We start from the raw sequence: 23811 nt of genomic DNA, 5'->3' as shown, positions 1-23811 counted from the left end.
CAACAGGGTGCAGCTGGGTATTTCAAACCGTGATTTGTGTTGCGCATCCTGTGAACACCTCAAGGCACTGAAGAAGGCTGTGATGTATGCCGAAATGCATTTGCCGTTTTTGTGTTCCGAGTAAAGTGCTTCCAAACGTCCCCGCCTGTGGTCTCTTCTTCTTCTGGAGAATACTTTGTATACTTTTGCGTGAACGCCAACATTCACGCGTCAGAGACCCCCGCATTACAAAGTGGCTGCGGTGTTGTTGGCTTCTGTTTCGACGGACTGCTGGTTTCCAGGGTACTGGATTTGCGCTGTAACCCACTTCCAATCTCGGGAGGAGCTGGGCGGTGGGCTATGTGGAATTGATTCCCGATGTCCCTGCCTCCATTTGGCCCGGAGGATTGGAAGTTTATGCGGTATTGGGGACCTGAGGAGGCATTAACTTTGGGAGGCACATAAACATTGAGGATGGGAATATGTGATGCCTCCCTCTTCCAGGACATTTTCAGCTCTTCTGAACGTGGCATTCTGGGACATGTAGGCGATATTGAACTTGCCACAGTTTTGATTCACCATGAAGGCGGAGCTATCACTAAGGCAACAGGGTGCAGCTGGGTATTTCAAACCGTGATTTGTGTTGCGCATCCTGTGAACACCTCAAGGCACTGAAGAAGGCTGTGATGTATGCCGAAATGCATTTGCCGTTTTTGTGTTCCGAGTAAAGTGCTTCCAAACGTCCCCGCCTGTGGTCTCTTCTTCTTCTGGAGAATACTTTGTATACTTTTGCGTGAACGCCAACATTCACGCGTCAGAGACCCCCGCATTACAAAGTGGCTGCGGTGTTGTTGGCTTCTGTTTCGACGGACTGCTGGTTTCCAGGGTACTGGATTTGCGCTGTAACCCACTTCCAATCTCGGGAGGAGCTGGGCGGTGGGCTATGTGGAATTGATTCCCGATGTCCCTGCCTCCATTTGGCCCGGAGGATTGGAAGTTTATGCGGTATTGGGGACCCGAGGAGGCATTAACTTTGGGAGGCACATAAACATTGAGGATGGGAATATGTGATGCCGCCCTCTTTCAGGACATTTTCAGCTCTTCTGAATGTGGCATTCTGGGACATGTAGGCGATATTGAACTTGCCACAGTTTTGATTCACCATGAAGGCGGAGCTATCACTAAGGCAACAGGGTGCAGCTGGGTATTTCAAACCGTGATTTGTGTTGCGCATCCTGTGAACACCTCAAGGCACTGAAGAAGGCTGTGATGTATGCCGAAATGCATTTGCCGTTTTTGTGTTCCGAGTAAAGTGCTTCCAAACGTCCCCGCCTGTGGTCTCTTCTTCTTCTGGAGAATACTTTGTATACTTTTGCGTGAACGCCAACATTCACGCGTCAGAGACCCCCGCATTACAAAGTGGCTGCGGTGTTGTTGGCTTCTGTTTCGACGGACTGCTGGTTTCCAGGGTACTGGATTTGCGCTGTAACCCACTTCCAATCTCGGGAGGAGCTCGGCGGTGGGCTATGTGGAATTGATTCCCGATGTCCCTGCCTCCATTTGGCCCGGAGGATTGGAAGTTTATGCGGTATTGGGGACCTGAGGAGGCATTAACTTTGGGAGGCACATAAACATTGAGGATGGGAATATGTGATGCCTCCCTCTTCCAGGACATTTTCAGCTCTTCTGAACGTGGCATTCTGGGACATGTAGGCGATATTGAACTTGCCACAGTTTTGATTCACCATGAAGGCGGAGCTATCACTAAGGCAACAGGGTGCAGCTGGGTATTTCAAACCGTGATTTGTGTTGCGCATCCTGTGAACACCTCAAGGCACTGAAGAAGGCTGTGATGTATGCCGAAATGCATTTGCCGTTTTTGTGTTCCGAGTAAAGTGCTTCCAAACGTCCCCGCCTGTGGTCTCTTCTTCTTCTGGAGAATACTTTGTATACTTTTGCGTGAACGCCAACATTCACGCGTCAGAGACCCCCGCATTACAAAGTGGCTGCGGTGTTGTTGGCTTCTGTTTCGACGGACTGCTGGTTTCCAGGGTACTGGATTTGCGCTGTAACCCACTTCCAATCTCGGGAGGAGCTCGGCGGTGGGCTATGTGGAATTGATTCCCGATGTCCCTGCCTCCATTTGGCCCGGAGGATTGGAAGTTTATGCGGTATTGGGGACCTGAGGAGGCATTAACTTTGGGAGGCACATAAACATTGAGGATGGGAATATGTGATGCCTCCCTCTTCCAGGACATTTTCAGCTCTTCTGAACGTGGCATTCTGGGACATGTAGGCGATATTGAACTTGCCACAGTTTTGATTCACCATGAAGGCGGAGCTATCACTAAGGCAACAGGGTGCAGCTGGGTATTTCAAACCGTGATTTGTGTTGCGCATCCTGTGAACACCTCAAGGCACTGAAGAAGGCTGTGATGTATGCCGAAATGCATTTTCCGTTTTTGTGTTCCGAGTAAAGTGCTTCCAAACGTCCCCGCCTGTGGTCTCTTCTTCTTCTGGAGAATACTTTGTATACTTTTGCGTGAACGCCAACATTCACGCGTCAGAGACCCCCGCATTACAAAGTGGCTGCGGTGTTGTTGGCTTCTGTTTCGACGGACTGCTGGTTTCCAGGGTACTGGATTTGCGCTGTAACCCACTTCCAATCTCGGGAGGAGCTCGGCGGTGGGCTATGTGGAATTGATTCCCGATGTCCCTGCCTCCATTTGGCCCGGAGGATTGGAAGTTTATGCGGTATTGGGGACCTGAGGAGGCATTAACTTTGGGAGGCACATAAACATTGAGGATGGGAATATGTGATGCCTCCCTCTTCCAGGACATTTTCAGCTCTTCTGAACGTGGCATTCTGGGACATGTAGGCGATATTGAACTTGCCACAGTTTTGATTCACCATGAAGGCGGAGCTATCACTAAGGCAACAGGGTGCAGCTGGGTATTTCAAACCGTGATTTGTGTTGCGCATCCTGTGAACACCTCAAGGCACTGAAGAAGGCTGTGATGTATGCCGAAATGCATTTTCCGTTTTTGTGTTCCGAGTAAAGTGCTTCCAAACGTCCCCGCCTGTGGTCTCTTCTTCTTCTGGAGAATACTTTGTATACTTTTGCGTGAACGCCAACATTCACGCGTCAGAGACCCCCGCATTACAAAGTGGCTGCGGTGTTGTTGGCTTCTGTTTCGACGGACTGCTGGTTTCCAGGGTACTGGATTTGCGCTGTAACCCACTTCCAATCTCGGGAGGAGCTGGGCGGTGGGCTATGTGGAATTGATTCCCGATGTCCCTGCCTCCATTTGGCCCGGAGGATTGGAAGTTTATGCGGTATTGGGGACCCGAGGAGGCATTAACTTTGGGAGGCACATAAACATTGAGGATGGGAATATGTGATGCCGCCCTCTTCCAGAACATTTTCAGCTCTTCTGAATGTGGCATTCTGGGACATGTAGGCGATATTGAACTTGCCACAGTTTTGATTCACCATGAAGGCGGAGCTATCACTAAGGCAACAGGGTGCAGCTGGGTATTTCAAACCGTGATTTGTGTTGCGCATCCTGTGAACACCTCAAGGCACTGAAGAAGGCTGTGATGTATGCCGAAATGCATTTGCCGTTTTTGTGTTCCGAGTAAAGTGCTTCCAAACGTCCCCGCCTGTGGTCTCTTCTTCTTCTGGAGAATACTTTGTATACTTTTGCGTGAACGCCAACATTCACGCGTCAGAGACCCCCGCATTACAAAGTGGCTGCGGTGTTGTTGGCTTCTGTTTCGACGGACTGCTGGTTTCCAGGGTACTGGATTTGCGCTGTAACCCACTTCCAATCTCGGGAGGAGCTGGGCGGTGGGCTATGTGGAATTGATTCCCGATGTCCCTGCCTCCATTTGGCCCGGAGGATTGGAAGTTTATGCGGTATTGGGGACCTGAGGAGGCATTAACTTTGGGAGGCACATAAACATTGAGGATGGGAATATGTGATGCCTCCCTCTTCCAGGACATTTTCAGCTCTTCTGAACGTGGCATTCTGGGACATGTAGGCGATATTGAACTTGCCACAGTTTTGATTCACCATGAAGGCGGAGCTATCACTAAGGCAACAGGGTGCAGCTGGGTATTTCAAACCATGATTTGTGTTGCGCATCCTGTGAACACCTCAAGGCACTGAAGAAGGCTGTGATGTATGCCGAAATGCATTTGCCGTTTTTGTGTTCCGAGTAAAGTGCTTCCAAACGTCCCCGCCTGTGGTCTCTTCTTCTTCTGGAGAATACTTTGTATACTTTTGCGTGAACGCCAACATTCACGCGTCAGAGACCCCCGCATTACAAAGTGGCTGCGGTGTTGTTGGCTTCTGTTTCGACGGACTGCTGGTTTCCAGGGTACTGGATTTGCGCTGTAACCCACTTCCAATCTCGGGAGGAGCTGGGCGGTGGGCTATGTGGAATTGATTCCCGATGTCCCTGCCTCCATTTGGCCCGGAGGATTGGAAGTTTATGCGGTATTGGGGACCCGAGGAGGCATTAACTTTGGGAGGCACATAAACATTGAGGATGGGAATATGTGATGCCGCCCTCTTTCAGGACATTTTCAGCTCTTCTGAATGTGGCATTCTGGGACATGTAGGCGATATTGAACTTGCCACAGTTTTGATTCACCATGAAGGCGGAGCTATCACTAAGGCAACAGGGTGCAGCTGGGTATTTCAAACCGTGATTTGTGTTGCGCATCCTGTGAACACCTCAAGGCACTGAAGAAGGCTGTGATGTATGCCGAAATGCATTTGCCGTTTTTGTGTTCCGAGTAAAGTGCTTCCAAACGTCCCCGCCTGTGGTCTCTTCTTCTTCTGGAGAATACTTTGTATATATATATATATATATATATATATATATATTTTTTTTTATATATCCAACAGATGTCTCCTGCTTACCATATGGCTGCGTCCACCTCTCGGGGCTGGTGCTCAGAGGGGAGAGCAGGACCGGTGTTTCAAATGTAAATAATACCCTTGATGTGAGTCCACCAAAGAAGAAGCCGGCACTCCGGAAATCAATTTAATGATTTTGTTTAATTTTGTCGGCTGTCGCGTTTTGACCTTGTAGTCTTTGACAAAGAAACAAAATTGGTAAATTGATTTCTGGAGTGCCGGCTTCTTCTTTGGTAGACTCACATCAAGGGTATTATTTGGATTTGAAACAGTGGTCCTGCTCACGCAGCCTACTTCCTTTTCCAAGACGGCCACTTGGTGCCTCGCAATGCCGGTGCCAGCAATGGCTTGGATCAGTCCTTAATATCCTCCTAGTGATATGTCCTTCCACCAAAAAAAGAAAATAGCGTCACACCAACTCCTTAAACTCCAATTTATTTGCTCAGTGGAACAACACAATTCGGCTACGAACATTGTCTTTGTCAAGTTAGCCAACAAGCTCCCATTGCGTAAAGATAAAAGTTCATAAAACACAGAAGTTGTAACTTCAATTTATTACAATTCAATACTTCCATCTTAAAATAACCAAGATATTTCATAAACCTCTACATGTTGTATATACCGAAAGAATTTCATACAGAATGCTAATTATATGGAATTTACAATGGACATTTCAAATCGGCAGCATAGGCATGCTTTCAAGGTTTTATTAAATTTGATTTAGACCTCTGCTGAGGTCAACAAATATGACAAACATAGTTTTAAAATATTTCTCATAATACACTTTCAAAACAACTTTAAAAAGCTCTTTAATAACGTATGCAATTCATAACAGGCAAATTCATCAGGTGGCGATTTCCACAACATAATTAAACTTTGTGTAGAAAAGACATTAGATCTAACACAAATGGGCTTTAAATACAAACATGCAGTACATTTGCCGAAGTCTAGCACAGTCTGCATTTTGTTTAAGTTATGTAGCCTGCATGTTTCACAGGCCTTGCAATTGTTTAAAAATGTTGGTGCTTCTGCTATATTTTATTTTCTTCATGTCTTTGTAGGTCTGTGGCCCAAAATTCAACAGAACAACCGAGAAAAAAGTGTTGTTAAAAAAAAAAATGACACAGAGCTTCTACCAGGATCAGATTTGGGCAGACTATCAGTACGTGAGGTAGATCTTGGATTCCACCATTACACAAATCCCCAAATCCTGTTATGTTTTTTGAGTTAGCTCATTTGGCTGTGTATACTTTCAAAGGAAGGAATTCCAACCGCAGTAAAAGAATACAGCGCCATACCCTATGTTCTAGTAGAAAATTTGTGTTTTGCTCAGGAGATTTATATTCTATGCTTTTTACATATTGCTCGTAGTGTTTTATTTGGGAACAATGTTCTATATCTAGTTGAAAGCTTATTCTTGGTGTCAAGTTCTTTAAGAAGAGCTTCAAATGTGCTGGTGTCCAAGTTTGTAAAAGTGCTACTGTGCAATGAGACAGTCTAAGAGCTATATTAAGATTCTTGTTAAAAGTATACTGCGACGACTCATCTCTAAAAGACTCCAATTTTAAAATGTGCCTTAGAGAACCAGGATCGGCCTGTAAAAGGTGCTATGCCCATCTTAGTATGTTGGAAATAGCCGGAGCATATGTTCTAGCTACGGAAAGCTCGAACCAAAGTAATTGGGTCTAGACATGAAAAACGTACTATTCGCCACCTGGCAAGTTAATCTAAAATATTGTGACTGTGTATCATCGTAAAAGATAACTAACAATTGACACAATTTTAAGGAAGATAATCGAAATACAATAAATGCATCACAGGGTAAACTCTTGCTGTTGTAGTTAAATCTGAGCCCTTTTATTTACCACAGTCATCTTGTCAAAGCCACAGTTATGATTACATTTGGCAATTCCATTAACCTCATTATTTGCATATTCCGTATTGTCCCACTATAAACACTATTGGTATTTCGAATTAGGCAAATGGGTACATAAGCTAATCAGTAGTGCATAATAAAACAATGTAAAACTAATAAAGTGCAATACAAGTGCTCTCCTTACGCCCCAAATCTTTTACATGAAAACAAGTGTTGTTTGTATCAGAGTCCACAGACTCACTCAAATGACCAGTCTACAGATCACTAGACATACCCATCAAATATCATCTATAGTGCGATTACCTATAAATCAATCACTTTTATTCCTGGATGCAATATGTTTGTGACCAGATTATTGTTTTGCTCCTGTGGTGACACTGTCACCTAATCATTCTGCGGAGCAGATCACCTTACAGATATCTACTGTTGTCTCATACTGGATCAACTGCTTGATTGGGCCTAGGACTACTCTGTTCTCTCAAAGCTCCAAGCAGGGTTCAGGAATTGGGTCAGTATGGTGGATCAAATCCTCAGTTTCTGTGCTCTATATTGGAAAACAGTCTTGCTAGACAAGGGTCACCTGCATGTGGTCTTTGTTGACCTGAAGACAGCATTTGATTCCATTCCTAGGGTCAAGGTGTGGAAATTTCTGGAAAAGATGGGAAACCCCCACAATATTTTGTCTTTCTTTATTCAGTTGCATGCATTCAATAATGCCAGAGTTAGGTACGGCAACTGTGGTGAGCTCACAGACCCTTTCATTATTAAAACTGGTGTCCGGCAAGGTTGTGTGTTGATCCTGACACTGTTTACTCTTTATAATAATGATTTAGTGCATGCACTTGATTGCCCTGGGAACAACGCACCCAAGCTTGGCCCTCATAAAATTGTGATGCTACTTTTCCACATGCTTTGAATTTCTAAAACCCAGAGTGGTCTGCAGGCACTACTTGATCACTTTTTAATTTTCTGCAGCGATTGGTCTTGAACTAAATAGTAAGAAAACTAAAATGATGTTTTTAATCCTTATAAATGTGTTAGAGCAAATATCATGGTGTAGGTTGTCACTCTAGAAAAAGTGAAGGAGTTTGTGTATTTGGGGGTTTGTTTGAATCACAAAATGAGTTGGTCCACACACATCAAGAGACACCTACTAAAACTTCAACAAGAAGCTGGTGCTGTAGCCAAACTGCGCAAAGGGGCCAATGTGCACTCTTAAGAATTAATGGTGGAGCTTTACAACATCAAAGGAAAAAGCACTGTCATGTATGATGTAGAACTGTAGGGCCATGGCAAGAGTGATGATCTTGGCAAAACTTAAAATATGTTTGTGAGGAGAGTTCTTAGCCTTCCACAGAGTGCCTCTCACATCGCCCAACTCCTGGATTTGGGGTTTGTGCTTATAAATCAACCTAATATATGTCGCCCTATTTTGTACTGGTCCACAGATGAATTAGAATCCTACAGAGTTGTGATCAGGGCTCTTCTTAAATCTCCAAGTTGCAAGAGGATTGCTTGGTTTGCCTATATTAAAGCCACACTGTATCAGATAGGCTTGCCTTTTCTTTGGGACACCCCTGTCATGGCAAAACAACTCCCTCCCTTCTTGGTCAAAGAACAACTAAAAGAGTATCTGTGGTTGAGGGATCTGAAATGTGTCAAAGCGGGTAGTCACACTGATTATTTTTTAGACATCAAGGTCTCCCCCACCTATGAGTCATTTTTTGACATTCTGTAGGTCCAATCTTCGGCAATTTTTTCAAAATGGGGGTACGGGTTTCTACCGTTAAATAGTGTTAGTATAAAATGAGGCGTGCAGTATTGCAGTTCTAATGAGGGGCCCTCATTTATTTCAGCGGAAGAAACTCTGCACCATTTTGCCTTTTTACTGTCCAGTCTATGATGGACCAAAAAAACTATGGCCGAGGCCACTATGTAATCTTTTGGGCTTTCGTCATTAAGCTCATGCACCACGTACTTTACGTCGGGACACGAGAGAGGTATTTGTTGTTGGGTCGAAAACATTTCTGTACACTTCCTGCATACACACTGTCAAAGTGTTAACGTAATTATGTTTTGAAAGAGCACTGTTTTTTATATTTTATTTATCTTGTAGATGCTGCTCCATCTCCTATGAAGTCTCCTCACTTTTATTTTTTTTGCTCTCCTATTTTATTGTGGGATTGAAGTTTATACGAGATTGCTGGTTTTATTGTCTTTTATTCATTTGTTTTTATCTGGTTACTTGCTGTACCGTGTTTTATGGATCTTTGCATCCAAAATAAATATTTTATTCAATACGATACGATTTCTATAACTAGAGCATGGATCAGGATTCATCCTAAGGACCCGCCGACAATGTCCTGGAATACATAATCAAAGGGTGTTATCCCCATTACGCCTCAGATGAAAATATCTGTCTACCGGGTAGCTGAAGTCATTATTATTTTTTGCCAGACTGTGTTCTAGGATTCTTTTTTTTCACCTACAACTTGGTACTTCCTACGTATTTCAGATTTCATGGGCACTCCAAAACATACACCACATATTCTGTAGCACACATTATGAACTTTCTGATTTTACACGTCTCCCCTGTGGGTAGCTTATAATGATCACAGTTAGTGCTTGATTTGCAGACTTTGTAAGAGCCACACTTTTGAAATCCTGTCAATGTCCCTAACCACATAGTCGGTTTGGCCGTGGGAGTTAAGTGGCTGTGCACTTTTTATGTCCCTGATAGATTTAGGTTTCTTACAGGTAATGGCAGGATGTTCCCTATATGTAAGTTTGAAATATCTATGATGTTCACAGCAATGTGAACATTTCAATGGCAATAAGCTGCAGAGTGTTGCTGTTTCCCCTTAGGTGACACTATACTAGTGAGAGCACGTGGGACTTAAAACATTCTTCAGCTAAAACTGCTCAGAGAATCAACACGAGACCAGGACCTACCTGCAAGCCAATCCGACGAAGGTGCATCACCGGTTGGATTGATTCAACTGCAGCTCCAGCTACGTTTGTCTCTGCAGCAGGAAATTCTCTATACCAGGACCTCCCAGTGATGGCATCCAGCCTTGTGGAGCACTCTACAGGCAACAGCCAGCAACCTTGTCCCACTGAGTGAATGCAAGCTCCAGGAAAATGTCTTAGTAGAAATGTTCACTGGGCTCTAAAAAGGCCAGTACTCCATCAACAACGATCTGCTGAGACTCTTCCTTGTCAAGGACTTATTCTAAAATTTCTTCTAAGTTTAAAAGTAAGCTAAGGCCAGGCCCAATCCACCCCTTGTATCTGGCTTGCACTCCATTATGGTCAGCCGTAACATTTGACTTTGACCTGTTTTTGTGCAACGAGATACCCGCGGTTGGCGCTTTGATCCTTTAGGAGCTATTTTTCACTAAATTCCTTAAAAATTCCAAACTCCGGGTCTACTGATTTGAATTAATATATTTTGTTAATTTAGTGGCTTTTTGTGCTTTACCCTGACAGGGATGGTGCTTTTGCTTGAGAAGAGTCTTCATCCCCTCAAAGAAAAGTCCAATTTCCAACAACTATCAATTAAGCAGGTTGCTCTGTCACCTCCTTCGGTTGTCACTTTGCGAACCCACCTATTGCAAACCCACCTATTGCAAACCCACCTATTGCAAACCCACCTATTTGCAAACCCAGCTATAGGTCAGTTCACAAAGTTAGATGCTAGTAGAAAGATGTTAGGTCCCAGGTTGCAACCACAGAATATTTATACAGCTGGCCCCCTGTCACCAGACCAAAAGTGTATTGTACATTTTGCAACTGCAACATTCTGTGAAAAAATATAATGCTCTATAATTAATTGTGTTCCCTACGTCACATCAAAACAAGATACCAAACACCAAACCACTTGAAATGAGAAAAAGAGCCTTAGAATATTCTGAAACGTAGCATACTCAGAACCCTGCAATGACAAAAAAGTAATGCCTTTTTCAGATTCATCTCATTAGCAGAAGCCTGGCAAAAATATAGTCCTAGAACAAACAGAGCCCTACACAAACAGCCTTTGAACTGTCAGAGATGTGGCATAAATGAAGCACCAATACAGTATGAGTCTGTTGTAAGCATATTAGCATGGACTTTGTAAATCTGAACACTGGAATAATATGAGCCCTATCAGAATTAGAGCTCTGGTATTATCTAAGCTCCAAGTGGGAAGGGTATGCCCAGATGTGGCTCCATCGGATTCAAGCTAGGCTAGCTGAGCAGTGGTGATACTGGTCCCAGTATGCTAGTTTCTGGTCCAGGAAGGACATGGCCAGGCAGTTCGGGCTGGACTGTTCCAATGGGGAGCAGGGTCAAGGCTGATTTGCATATGGTTGGGTCTAAACTGGAATGACGTGGCACACAAAACAAACAATGAATCTAACCCAGATTGATGACTGGGGGTGAATGTTTGTTCAGAATTCCGTCCATAATCTGTTCTCTGTTCCATTATCTGAGCTCACCCATAATCAGAAAGCTGTAAACTGAACCATGACAACTCGTATAGTAAGAATCCTGGCTGAATCAGACCACTAATATAACAAAGCCCTAGAATAATAAAAGTTCTGTCATGAACAGAAACTAGCATAATCACAGCCCTGGTATAAACAGAACCTAGTATATTCAAAATGGGTTAGTAAGTAAAACCCTAATTCAATCTGAGGCATTCTGGAGTCAGAGTGATTGTTTGTTCAAAGCCATGTCATCTTCAGACCCCTGCCATAATGTGCCCTGCATATAGACAATGATCATATTTCGATCCTTAAAATATTTAGAGGCCTGACACAATAACAGAATGATCATGTACATATCCACAGCATATCCAGACACTTAGCAGAACAAGCATTAGCAAAGCCAATAGGTTTCTGACACCTTCGGGTAATGTTCGCGCTATAGAAAATCACATTAAATAAATAAATGCTCCTGGCAGGAGCTTGGCGGGCCTCCGTGATGGCCGCGTGAGCACAGCGCTCTCCGGACCCCCGCCACTCCCGGCATGATATCCTGAACATATCCTGAGCCTTCACGAGGATTTATGTAGAGGACGCTGGGCTGATCTTCCTGTGATTTTTGGAATTTGATTTGGACCCGGGGCGCCGAAGATACGGCGATTCGAACTTTCGGGGTCCGCCCTTGGGGTGCGCCAGGGACTGGGTGAGGCTCTTTGGCCATCTCGGAGTTGAACAACAACGGTAGGGGGATTGGACTTGTGGATCCCCCTCTTAAGTTTCGGTTTCGATTCTGCCTCAGACTGAGACATCTAGCAGGGGCGTCTGGCCTGGGCTGGGTCCGGCACACGGTACGGCTGTCGGGCCTTTGGCTGACTTATTCTCCTTTCAGGCTGGTCCTCTCTTAGGGGTACCCTTGCAGCGGCCTTTTGGTCCCGACGCCCTACTTTCCTGTGGCCATTTCCATTGGGTCGAGTGAGTCTCCTGGTGACGCGGTTTCCGACATGGCGGGCAGAGGGGACCGAGAGACACGAAAGACCAAGACGCCCCTGCGTGGGGGCCCGGTCCAGTCTAACGTTATGGACCGCTACACCCATGCGGAGGGGTCCCCCGGAGCCACCCTGCCTGGCCCGAGTGCGGTTGACCACATCGTGGACGCATCAACGGAACCGTCCTTGCAGGACATCATGGGCGCCATTTCTGGCATGAAGGAAACGATAGGTCAACAATATGAAGCTTTGGCCCACAAAATCGACACCGTGGCCATTGATGTGAACTTGATTCGGGCCGACCTATCTAAAACCAATGAGAAAGTGAAGTCATTGGATCTCAAGTCATCCAGCCTCACGGCAGACGTCTCGGAGATACAGACAGAGATTGGCAATCTCCGTAGGGTGAACGAGTTCATGACCCGGCGCTTGGAGGACTTTGAGAACAGGGCACGTCGCTGTAATGTGCGTGTGGTTGGCGTTCCGGAGAATCCAGAGCCGCACTCTGTTGATCTCCTGGTTGAGGACCTGATCCTGAACTACCTCTCTCCGTCTGGGCTGAGTAAGTTCTTTGCAGTGGAGCGTGCCCATCGTGTTCCGGGAGGCCAGGGTAAGCCTGGCGCCCCGCCGAGGCCTATTGTTGCGAAACTCTTCCACTATAGGGATCGGGACGCTATCCTGCAGGCATCGCGTGTGAAGGGCCCGGTGGCCTTTGAGAATGCCACGGTGAACTTTTATCCGGACTTTTCTCAACAGGTGCAGAAACAGCGTATGGGCTTCCGTGGAGTCAAGAAGCGTCTCCGGGACATGGGACTGCGCTACGCTATGCTTTTTCCGACCAGGCTGCGAGTTGAGTACAATGAACGAACCTTCTTCTTTGATCGGCCTGATTCTGTGAATGACTGGCTGGACTCCCTGCCGGACCGACCTCCTGCGGCTGAGTCCGCCGCCCACCCGGGTGGTGCTGAGGGTGGTGTAGAGAGCTGAACTGTTTGTTTGTGCCCGGGTCCTCGTGTAAAGTAACTTCTTCTGGGATTCTATGCCTAAGTGCCTCTGCTGTCTGAGTGTTTTCTTTGTTATTTTTCTTGTTGGGGTGGCGGGTGGGTCAGAGCCTTTCCTCCTCCGGGGTCTTTTTGTAGAATGGGGGTTCTTGGGCGACAGGCACACTGCATGTTGGGGTGGCTTTTTAGCTGCTTGCAGGGGTGCAGAGTGGGGGGTGTTTTCTCGATTGTTGGGGGGTGGGTGGATGGGAAGTTTGATGTTTGTGTGTTGTGTTCTCAAGGCGATTCTATCTTGCTAATGATGTTTTTGATGTCATGCTCATTGGAGGGGGGTTGCGGCGTTACTGTATGGGATGGGGGGTAGCGGGTTGAGGTTTATTTCGTGGAATGTTAATGGTCTGGGGGATCGTATTAAGCGGAGTGTGGTGTTGCGATGTATACGACGTTTGTCTCCAGATATTGTTTTTCTACAGGAGACTCATTTGGTAGGCAATACATGTCGTGCAATGAATAGGTGGGGCTATCGCCTCGCCGCACATTCGGGGTTTACCACGGGTTCCAGGGGGGTGGGTATCCTTGTTCGGGCTTCTCTCCCCCTAGCTATTGATTATGTGGTCCTTGATGATCGGGGGCGTTACGCCGCCCTCGTGGGTCGCTATGAGGGTCGAACCCTTTCCATGTTTGCCGTTTATGTGCCCCCCGGTCTACAGACCTCTACCTTTTCCGATTTGGGCCGTGTGTTATTGAACCTCCCTGATGGTACTCTCTTCATAGCAGGTGACTTTAATTCTGTGCTCTCCGGTCTACATGATCGTCACCCCCCTAGGGACACCCCTTTGGCCCAACAGTGGCTGGGTGGGTTTCTGGATACGTTCGGCTTGGTGGATTGCTGGACACTTATGCATCCTACTCAGCTTCAATACACTTTCCACTCTGGGGCCCATGGGAGTCTGTCTAGACTGGATTATTTCCTGATGCCTGCGGCGCAGTCGCCAGCGGTTCGTGAGATTAGGCACCTCCCCCGGGGCATCTCTGATCATTCCCCGCTCTGGCTTTGTTTTGAGGTGGGGGTGGAGGTGGCGGGCCGGGTGGCTCCTATCAGCCCATGGTACCTCACCTCCCCCGAGACCCGCAATCTCTTGATTAAGTCTTTGGACAATTATTTTTTAGACAACGAGGGTTCCGTCTCCTCGGCTGTATCCCTGTGGGAGGCCTTTAAGACAGTGATTCGCGGGCAGGCCCTTTCCCTTATTGCCGAAGCCAAAAGGGCGAGGAATCGGGAGGTGGTAGACCTTGAGAGGGAGATTGCTGAGATAGAGGCTGACCTAGAATCGAATGTTACATCTGCTAAACTCCACGCCCTGGGTCTGAAACAATTTGCTTATAAGTCTTTGGTCACAGATGCGGCTAAACTGATGTTTCGGGAGCAACAGGGTCGTTTGTATGATGTGGGGGACAAAGCGGGTAAATTATTGGTATGGTTGGATAAGACGGAGAGGGCGAATCGTGTGGTGCCTGTGATTCAGACTTCGAGTGGCGTGGGAGTGACAGACCCGGTTGGAATAGTTGAATGTTTTGCGGATTATTTTCGTGCGGTTTATACCCCTGTGTCTGAATGGGATGTTGATGACTCTCGCCTTTTGTTGCGTGATATAGCTCTGCCCAGTGTTTCCGATTTAGACCGAGTATCTTTGGAGTCCCCTTTTACTACGGACGAGATAGCGACGGCCATTCGCTCACTCCGATCGGGCAAAGCTTTGGGCCCGAATGGATTGCCAATTAAATTGTACAAGCTACGTCCTGACAGGGTGGCGCCCTATCTTCGTACCATGTTTTTGGAATCCCGCGAACGGGGTATTCTCCCATATGATCAGCGTTTGGCTACGATAGTTGTTATTCCCAAAGAAGGTAAACCTCGGGACCTTTGTTCGTCTTACAGGCCCATTTCCCTGTTGAATGTTGAACCCAAGGTCCTGGCTAAGCTCCTGGCAACCCGCCTCTTGACGGTCATTAGTGGCTTGGTTCATCCAGATCAATCCGGATTTATCCCACATCGCAACACGGCTCTTAACCTACGTCGTCTCCATGGCGCTGTTGCGAGGGCGGGGCTTCTGACGGAGCCGGCCATTTTGGCTTCGCTGGACGCCTCGATGGCCTTTGACACGGTAGAGTGGCCCTATCTTTGGGCAGCTCTTGAGAAATTCGGTTTTGGTCCTGAGTTTATTGGTTGGGTGAAGTTGTTATACGCCGAACCCTTGGCATAGGTAGTGGTAAACGGTCGAGTTTCTAGCCCCTTCTGTCTTGGTAGGGGGACCCGTCAGGGATGCCCCCTGTCTCCGTTGCTTTTCGCGCTTGCTCTGGAACCGTTGGCTGCGTGGCTTCGATGGGAACCTTCACTCAAGGGGATCCGTTGGTCACCGGATTTTGAAGACCGCGTCTCGCTTGATGCGGATGACATTCTTCTGTATCTTACTTCCCCGCGTAAATCTTTAAATGTCTTATTCGACGTTCTTACTTCGTTTGGTGCTAACTCGGGTCTGGTTATTAACTGGGCTAAGTCCTGTGTATATGTTCTTTCGGGTGTTTTGCCCCCATTACCGGACAGGTTTCCTATCCAGGTTGTCCAATCTGGCTTCAAGTATTTGGGGATTTTTATTACGCTGGACTCCTCACTCCGGTTCGAGCGTAACCTCCTCCCCCCGCTTCTTAGACTGCGACTGGATGTGGCCCGTTGGCGTAAGCTACCCCTGTCTCCTCTGGGCAGGGCTGCCCTTTTTAAAATGATGTCTTTGCCGCGATTCCTATACGCGCTTCAAAATTCTTATGACGACATTCCCGCTACCTATTTCCGGGAGATCGAGAGGCTTCAAAGGCAACTGATCTGGGACGGGCGTCCACGTATCGCTCTTGCGAAACTTACTATCCCTTGGTATGACGGGGGCATGGCGCTCCCCGATATCAAGAGATATTATTGGGCTGCCCAATTGTCTGCCATTAACCACGCAATGTATTCCCCGGGTCGAGATCCGGCCTTTGAGATGGATAGACTCCAGCTGCCGGGAGGGGATTTTAATAGAGCGCTTTATTCCAGATCGGCCGGGCGCCATCTTGTGGGCCCGTCCAGGATCGCAGTCAATGTGTGGCGCGCCGCGAATGTGAGTTTGGGATGGGAGAACCGACTGACAATGGCGACCCCGCTTTATGCTTCTGAACGTTTGGGGTGTCTCTGGTCTACTAAGGGCTTTGACCGCTGGGATATGATTGGGATATGTAAAGTGGGTTACGTCTGTGTGCAGGGTAGAGTGAAGTCTTTCCAGGCCCTTAAGGCAGAATATGACTTGAGTGATAGAGAGTTTTTTCGGTATTTGCAGGTCCGGCATGCCCTGGCCTCAGTTCTGACTCCTGATGTGACCCTGCCCGAGTCCTCTCCCCTTGAGGATCGTATACTGGATGGACACCTGCCCGATAGCACTATCTCCCTTATCTACAAGAAACTGATTAATAATCGCGCTGACTTATTGTTCCGACTTAGGGAGGTTTGGGTCGGTGACGGATTGGACTTGGATGACGAGGATTGGCAGTCGGCACTCTCTTCTCCGAAAGAGGTCGCCATCCCCGCCCGTCTCCGTTTGGTTCAACTTAAGATCCTCCACCGGGTGTATGTAACTGGTCCGCGTCTGGTTGTGATGGGTTTTTCCCCGGATGGTTTATGTAAGCGTGGTTGTGGGATGAGTGCCACATTTCTGCATATTCTTTGGGAGTGCCCGGTGGTAGCAGCCTACTGGATTGATGTGCTTGCGGTGATGACTGTTGTGACTGGTATTACCCTGCGGCCTGAGGCCCGACGATGCCTGTTGAACGTGTGGGAACCCACCGACTATTCTGTGGCCCAGACCAGATGGGCGACCTTGGGATACATGGTCGCGAAGCGGGACATTGCGCAACTTTGGGGCGCATCCAGACCTCCCGAAGTTTCGGTGTGGGAGGATAACATGGACTGGTCCATGTTCCGAGAGAAGACCGTCTATGTGGCTAGGAGCAGACCCAGGGCATGGACGAAGATTTGGGGTCAATGGAATGCATATCGTGGAGATATTTGTGCCCCTCCCTTGGTTGACACTCCAGATGTGACCCTATCTCCCTAGGCTGACGTTCCCGAAAATTTTCATATGGTTTTAGGATTTTCCTGCCCTCCCCGCTGGCCCCCCCCCCCCCCCCCGGCCATGCCGAGTTTCATTGCTTTGCTTTTGTCTTCCTGATTAGTTGCTTTCCCCTCCGCCTCCTGGGCTGACTTGATTACTGTGCATTCGCCTTGTTTAGAGTTTGTTGTTTTTATGATTAATATAAAAATTGTTATGTCCTTTCCTATGCTTCGAGCAATAATTGGTATCTTCCTTGTGCCCGGCCACGGGAATGATCGTTCGCTACTTATGTTGTGCGTTGCTATTAGCGGCCAGCCCGTGTGGTTGTAGGCCCATCTCTGTAACTCTTATTTTATTGCTCAATAAAAGTTTTTAATATAAAAAAATAAAAAAATAAAATAAATAAATAAATAAATAAATGCTTTTATGTGGCACTTATGACCCCTTATGTGGCATTGAAGCACTTTTTCAGTGAATAGCACGCCACTTTGGAATCCAAGATTAGTAGTTAGTAGGTTGATACGAATTATTATGAATATTTTATTTTCAAAAGAAATTAGGAAACTAGGACAAGATGTCCTAGAAACAACATGCCCAGCAATGCCCTAAGGCTTTATAGTACACAATGTAATAAAAAAAGACAAATAGTCCATAACTGTATATGGTCACTCATGCTCCAAACAAACGAGTTTCTTCAGTTGATTGTAGCAGGTAAGGTAATTCATAAATGTTAACAGCACACTTGCAGATTTCCTATTGAAGTAGGTTTTTCACAACAGATGTATCCACAGTAGCTTTTCAAAAGACCTAATGTATTTCGGGTATAAAACCCTTCATCAGGAAAAACTACAAATAAAGGAGAACGACTTATTGTATATGTACACATATGTAAAAGTTCAACTCGAATTCACCGATAAGGTATATTATGTCACTGGAAACCCAATGTGACAAAACAGAAGAACAAACATGTTTCAAGAGGGTTGAGAACATACCAGGAATGATAAAACAGTGAACATTAGACAGATGTGCATGATTCAAATGAGACTCCTCTCCCTTGCAAAAACTACAGATCCCAGCATGCACCAGAGAATGCAACCAGGAACTAATCAAGTCTATTAAAAAACAAGAATGGAAGAGTAAGAGATAAGGCAAAAGTGCGACAGACGTGGCCCAGAGCATCAACCAGTAGTCAGTGTATGAAAAAAGAGCAGTGCTCGGTAGTCAAGAGTAGCAAGTAACTTACATCAACTTACATCTACAAACCTCGTGAATGTAGACTAGACCCATTAAAACGAACAGAATGACACAGAGGGACATCGATAGAGAGAAGCTGCAAAAAAGATGTGTGCAAAATGTAAACTTTAATGGAACCATGCGTATAAAAAATCAGTGCCGACCCAGTAAGGCAGAAATACAGAATAACTGAACCGATGGACAGGCGGTTGACTAGTCAGCTACCAGAGAAAAAGAGCACCCACCATAAGTATTGTGTGATTAATTATTCAGCACAGTATAACCAAGCCAAAAGAGAGCCAAACGTAAAAGAAACAGACTGAAACGCTGGTGTTCACCCTCAAAGATGGGAGAATGAAGTGGGTTACGAAGCCTGGTCCATATATTCATGGGCGCCGAGATGCGCCCTACGTACCTGGTCAAGAAAAAAGAAGGCAGACCGAAAAAGGTGTGTGAAACTGTCATGGGAAGAAAACAGTAAAGCGTATTGTGCATGCCTTCTCATTCTCGGGGTGATTACGATGGTGGGCGAACTCGAGTCTGCCCGCCATCGTAGCGTTGCCTGGCACTGCCTTATGGTCCCGCACCATGTATTAAGATGCGACTGCAACCATGGCGGTCGCATCATGCTAGGTTAACATTGCGGTGGATGCTGCTGGCAGCAGCGCCCTTCGCAATGCTAAAACAGCATGTTGTGCGTTTCCCTGCACTACATGGCAGGCACCACACCAGTGCACCACAACCTCCCTCCAATACAAGAGGGACCCGCAATGGGCCCCCGAAACCAATCCTCACCATCATTTCCATGGCAGTTTCACCACCATGAAAAGGCTGGCTACAGCCAGTATTGTATTTTGGCGGACGGTGCCTGCTAGGCCCTGCCACCGTTTTACAGATGCTGACCGCTCCACCAGGTAATTGGTACGATTGCCTGTGGCAGAAGCGTGGTGGGCGGTCTTTGCGACCGCCGCGGTCTGAAAGTGATTCCCCCCACCACCGTAATTTGGCAGCTGGAAATTTGCTGTCAGATGGCGGTGGCCCGGCCACCGAACGGCTGGCGGTGGAGGACTTTCCGCCATCGTAAGCACCCCCTATGTACCAAAAGAATGGATTCCCTATTACTTCAGGCATGACACCAATTGCTCATTTGCATGACAGCCAAAATTCGAACGCGATTTAATGCTCAAAATGTACTTGTAATACATAAACCTTGGTCACACAATTGATGTAAATAAAAAGGATAGACATTTCAAGATTGTATGCGAATAAACAACTCATGCTGGATTGTAACATGCCCCATACCAGTTAAATGCAACAAAAGTAAACTCATTTCTATATTCCATGGACATCAAGGTTGCTAAGTTTAAAATAAAAACATAGTGACAACGATGAGCTATCACCTTTAATATGATTCCCAATGGAAAAATAAAGTTACACTAATGTAATGTAATGTAACGTAATGCTGTACTTGTAAAGCGCAACTGTCACTCTGCGAGTAGTATCCTGACGTTGTTTAGATTGGAGGTGAGAGTAGGCCATGAAGAAACTAAATGAGAGGGCTTTCCTAAAAATAATTTCTGATTTAATAAGCCTTAGGTGAGGTGGTAATGAATTCCATGCTTTACGCCCAAGGAAGGCTACTGTTTTTCCTCCTTTCAATTTGTATCTGAAGGTGGGGGGGTTTAAGCAAGTTCCCTGACGATGACCTAAGTGGCCTGGAGGTGGTGTAAGGGATAAATCGTGCTGCAAGATATTTATTCCCCACGTTAATCCTGGCTCTATAGGTGATCAGGAGAATATTAAAAATAATCCTCTTGTATACCGGGAGCCAGTGCAAGCTTTTTAATGCTGCCGCTGTTGAAGACCTACGTGGGAGTTTAAGCACAAGCCGTGCCGCCGCATGTTGCACAACCTGTAACTTTTTGAGAATAGCTTTATTAGCTCCTGCGAGAAGGCCATCACAATAGTCTAAACGCGAGAGAATCAGGGCCACTGCCACTGATTTTCTTGCATCTAGTGGGAGAAAATGTAATTTATTTTAACGATTTCATCAAAGTAAAGCAGGTCCCTGCCACCGCTGTGGCGTGTTGGGGAAAAGAGAGTGTTTCATCAAATTTTACTCCCAGGTTCCTTGCTACCTTCACCACATCTGGCGGAGGGGTGGTTCCCTCGGGCCACCATTTACTAGGCTGGAACAGGACATCTTTGCCTAGTGGGAGGAATTCCGATTCTTAGTGTTGCATTTCATGTGATTATTACTCCTCCACTGGAGGACTGCGGATAGGCAACTTTTAAAATTAGATTCAGCGTCTGAGGTAGTATTGTCTACTGAGAGGATCATTTGGGTATCATCTGCATATGATGTAACTTCTATCCCAAATGATCCAATCAGAGAAATGAGCGGGGTCATATAGATGTTAAATAACAACGGGCTCAATGAAGAGCCTTGAGGGACACCTATTTTTATATTGCGCTCTGCTGAAAGGAACGTACCCAACGTAACCATTTGTCTGCGGTTAGTGAGAAATGATTTAATCCATTCCAACACCGTGCCTGAGATGCCGCTGCGTTCGAGGTGCTTTAAGAGAATGTTATGTGAGATAGTATCGAACCCAGCCGACAAATCTAAAAGAATCAAAACCGCTTTCCTGCCTTTGTCAGCAATCATTTTGAGGGTGTCAGTTATCTCCAGGAGAGCTGATTCAGTGGCATGCTTTGGGCGGAATCCAGATTGATGTGGATGAAGGATATTATGATCCTCAATGAAAGTAGTAAGTTCCTTCAGAACAAAGCTCTCTGTTATTTTACCTAAAAGCGGCAGAAGAGAGATGGGTCGAAGGTTAGACAACACCGAAGGGTCAACATTTTGTTTCATTTTTAACGATTTACCGGTGCGAGTTTCCATTCCTCTGGTACCATACCTGTTTTTAAGGAGGAATTAACTATGTAATTTATGATAGGGTTGACCGTATCTATGATTTTAAGAAGAATACTCGGTGGGCAGGCATCCAACGGTGAGCCAGATTTACAAATTCCTATGGCCCCCCGTGTCTGCTCTAATGAAACTGTCTCAAAGATTCAAATAGAGCGTTTAGTGTCCACCTGAACTTGCTCAGGGATGAAATCATGTTCCTCCAAAGAAGTAACAGGGAATTCTCTTTGAATTTTTGGGATTTTTTCCTCGAAGAATACTGAGATGTTATCACACAGTTTTTGCGAGGGAGGAAGTTCTTTCAGTTGCCCTTTGGGGTTTGTGAATGACTTTACTACTGAAAGAATAACTTTCTGGTCTTGGTTAGCTTCTTTTATTTTATTAGTGAAGTATTCTTTTTTCGCCAATTTAATCTGATGGTAATAGAGCTTTCTACTCTTTTTAAACGCTAGTTCATGTTCAGTGTTGTACCGTTTTCTCCATTGCCGCTCATGTTGCTTACATAGGAAATGAGCTTGTGCTAACAAGGGCGTGAACCAGGGGGCTTTCTGAGTTTTTAGCTTCTTAGGCTTGTTCGGTTTCTATGGGGGAGAGAGTAATGGATTGAAGTAACAGTCGTAACACGAAAAAAACATAATGTGAATTGTAGGATCATTCCAGTCCCCCTATGTGACCCTTCGGCATAAAAAATAACAATGTGAACATAAATTGACACGTATAATCAGTGTGGTTTAATGTGAGTACTAAAGAGAGATTTTTTGCATCTGGAAGGAAGAAGGGTAAGGAATGTTAATTCAGGTTAATTCCATAATAGGGAAGCTACATGACTTTAGATATAGTGCATGGCCAGTAGCAATGTAAGTACCAGGGAGTAGTTAGCTAGAAGAAGCTAAAAGATATGAATGCTGTCACCAACCAAAATAGAGACGTCACATGGTATTACAGGAAGCATGCCATTTCCACTTTGTCATTGAGTCCTCTTGGAATCAAAGTATCAAGGTACTTAATCCAAAAAGTTACGAGTTGTGATAAGAGTTTTTGAGTATTGACCCCCGGTTTCTCCAAAATAGTTTCCAACACTGAGAATCTCAGTTGCACAATAGCATGGTTACTGTTGATGCTTCTCCAAGGATGAACTTGTGTTTCTGAGTCTGATCAAGCTGTTGTGCTCTGTAATTCAAACCGTCACTTTCTTCTCCATTTTGCATACATGAAGGAGTCCATAAGGACACTTTATTGCTTATACAACCCATTTGGAAATACAGCCAGCTGAATGCTTTAAGCAAATCTGTCTGCTGAAAAGTGGTTGAGAGATAGTCTTACCCATGATGACATTGCCACTGTGGGTACAGTTGTAACATCTCGCCATGCCTTTGTGTTTGTCATTCCTAGTTCTTGTGTAGGCCAATAAAGGTTGGTGCCAAAAAAGACCCTTGAAATCTATTTTGATTGTAGCAACTCCCATCTCTGCAAGATAATCTGCTTGATTAGTGTGGACTGTGTCGAAAATGTTAACACAAACACTCCCTGTATTGCTGGTGCTTTCTGTTGTTTCTGTAGAAGTTTAGACCTATTCATAGTCGACAGCCAGGATACAACAGTGTCCAACACTTCAGTTTGATAAACCCACTCGGAGAACTGTTCTTTATAGTGGTGAAGAGTATGTGTGTCAGTCTCTTCATCTGCCATAATGCATTTCACTTGTGTGAATTGGGAGAGTGACAGATGGCATTTCAATGAAAGTGGATGTAAACTGCTGTACAAAAGCATGTTGTTGCGGTCTGTGGAATTCTAAAAAACCCTTGTACTTAAGCCTGAAGCTATGGGAAAGCTTTCCACATCCAGATAAATTATGTGAGTCCTATGAATTGTACGAGTAAATTTAATCCTTGGATTTTTTGAGTTGAGTTCCAACTCTTGTAGCAGCAATTCATGCTTGTACCCTCTCCAAATTAAAAAAATGCCATCAATGTATCTCCGGTACAACACCAGGTGACTCTTCCATATGTCAGATTGATAAATGAAGTCAGCTTCAAATTTAGACATAAATATATTAGCATAACTGAGAGGCCCAGAAAAGCCCATGAATGTTCCCTTCATCTGCAGATAAAAGGTATCTTTCCATAAAAAATAGTTATGAAATAAACAAAAATGGAGTATCCGCAACAGGAAGATCTTATTGGCTCTTAACTCGCCAGTGTTCCACAGCTTCAATTCCCTCTTGATGGGGTATAGATGTGTACAGGGAGATGATGTCTATTGTGCAG

The 23811-nt window shown here is 45.7% G+C and overlaps 1 protein-coding gene across 4 annotated transcripts in view; it reads right to left on the bottom strand.

Annotated features, from left to right (window-relative positions):
- Positions 1 to 23811, bottom strand: part of LOC144809415 (sodium- and chloride-dependent GABA transporter 2-like) — a 944332-nt gene that overhangs the window by 853184 nt on the left and 67337 nt on the right. The gene's annotated exons all lie outside the window — the stretch shown is intronic.

The sequence above is a fragment of the Lissotriton helveticus genome, chromosome 1_1 (genome assembly GCF_964261635.1).
Source record: "Lissotriton helveticus chromosome 1_1, aLisHel1.1, whole genome shotgun sequence".
Taxonomy (NCBI): Eukaryota; Metazoa; Chordata; class Amphibia; order Caudata; family Salamandridae; genus Lissotriton; species Lissotriton helveticus.
Note: the sequence above shows the minus strand (reverse complement) of the source record. Positions and strands in the feature narration are given on the sequence as shown.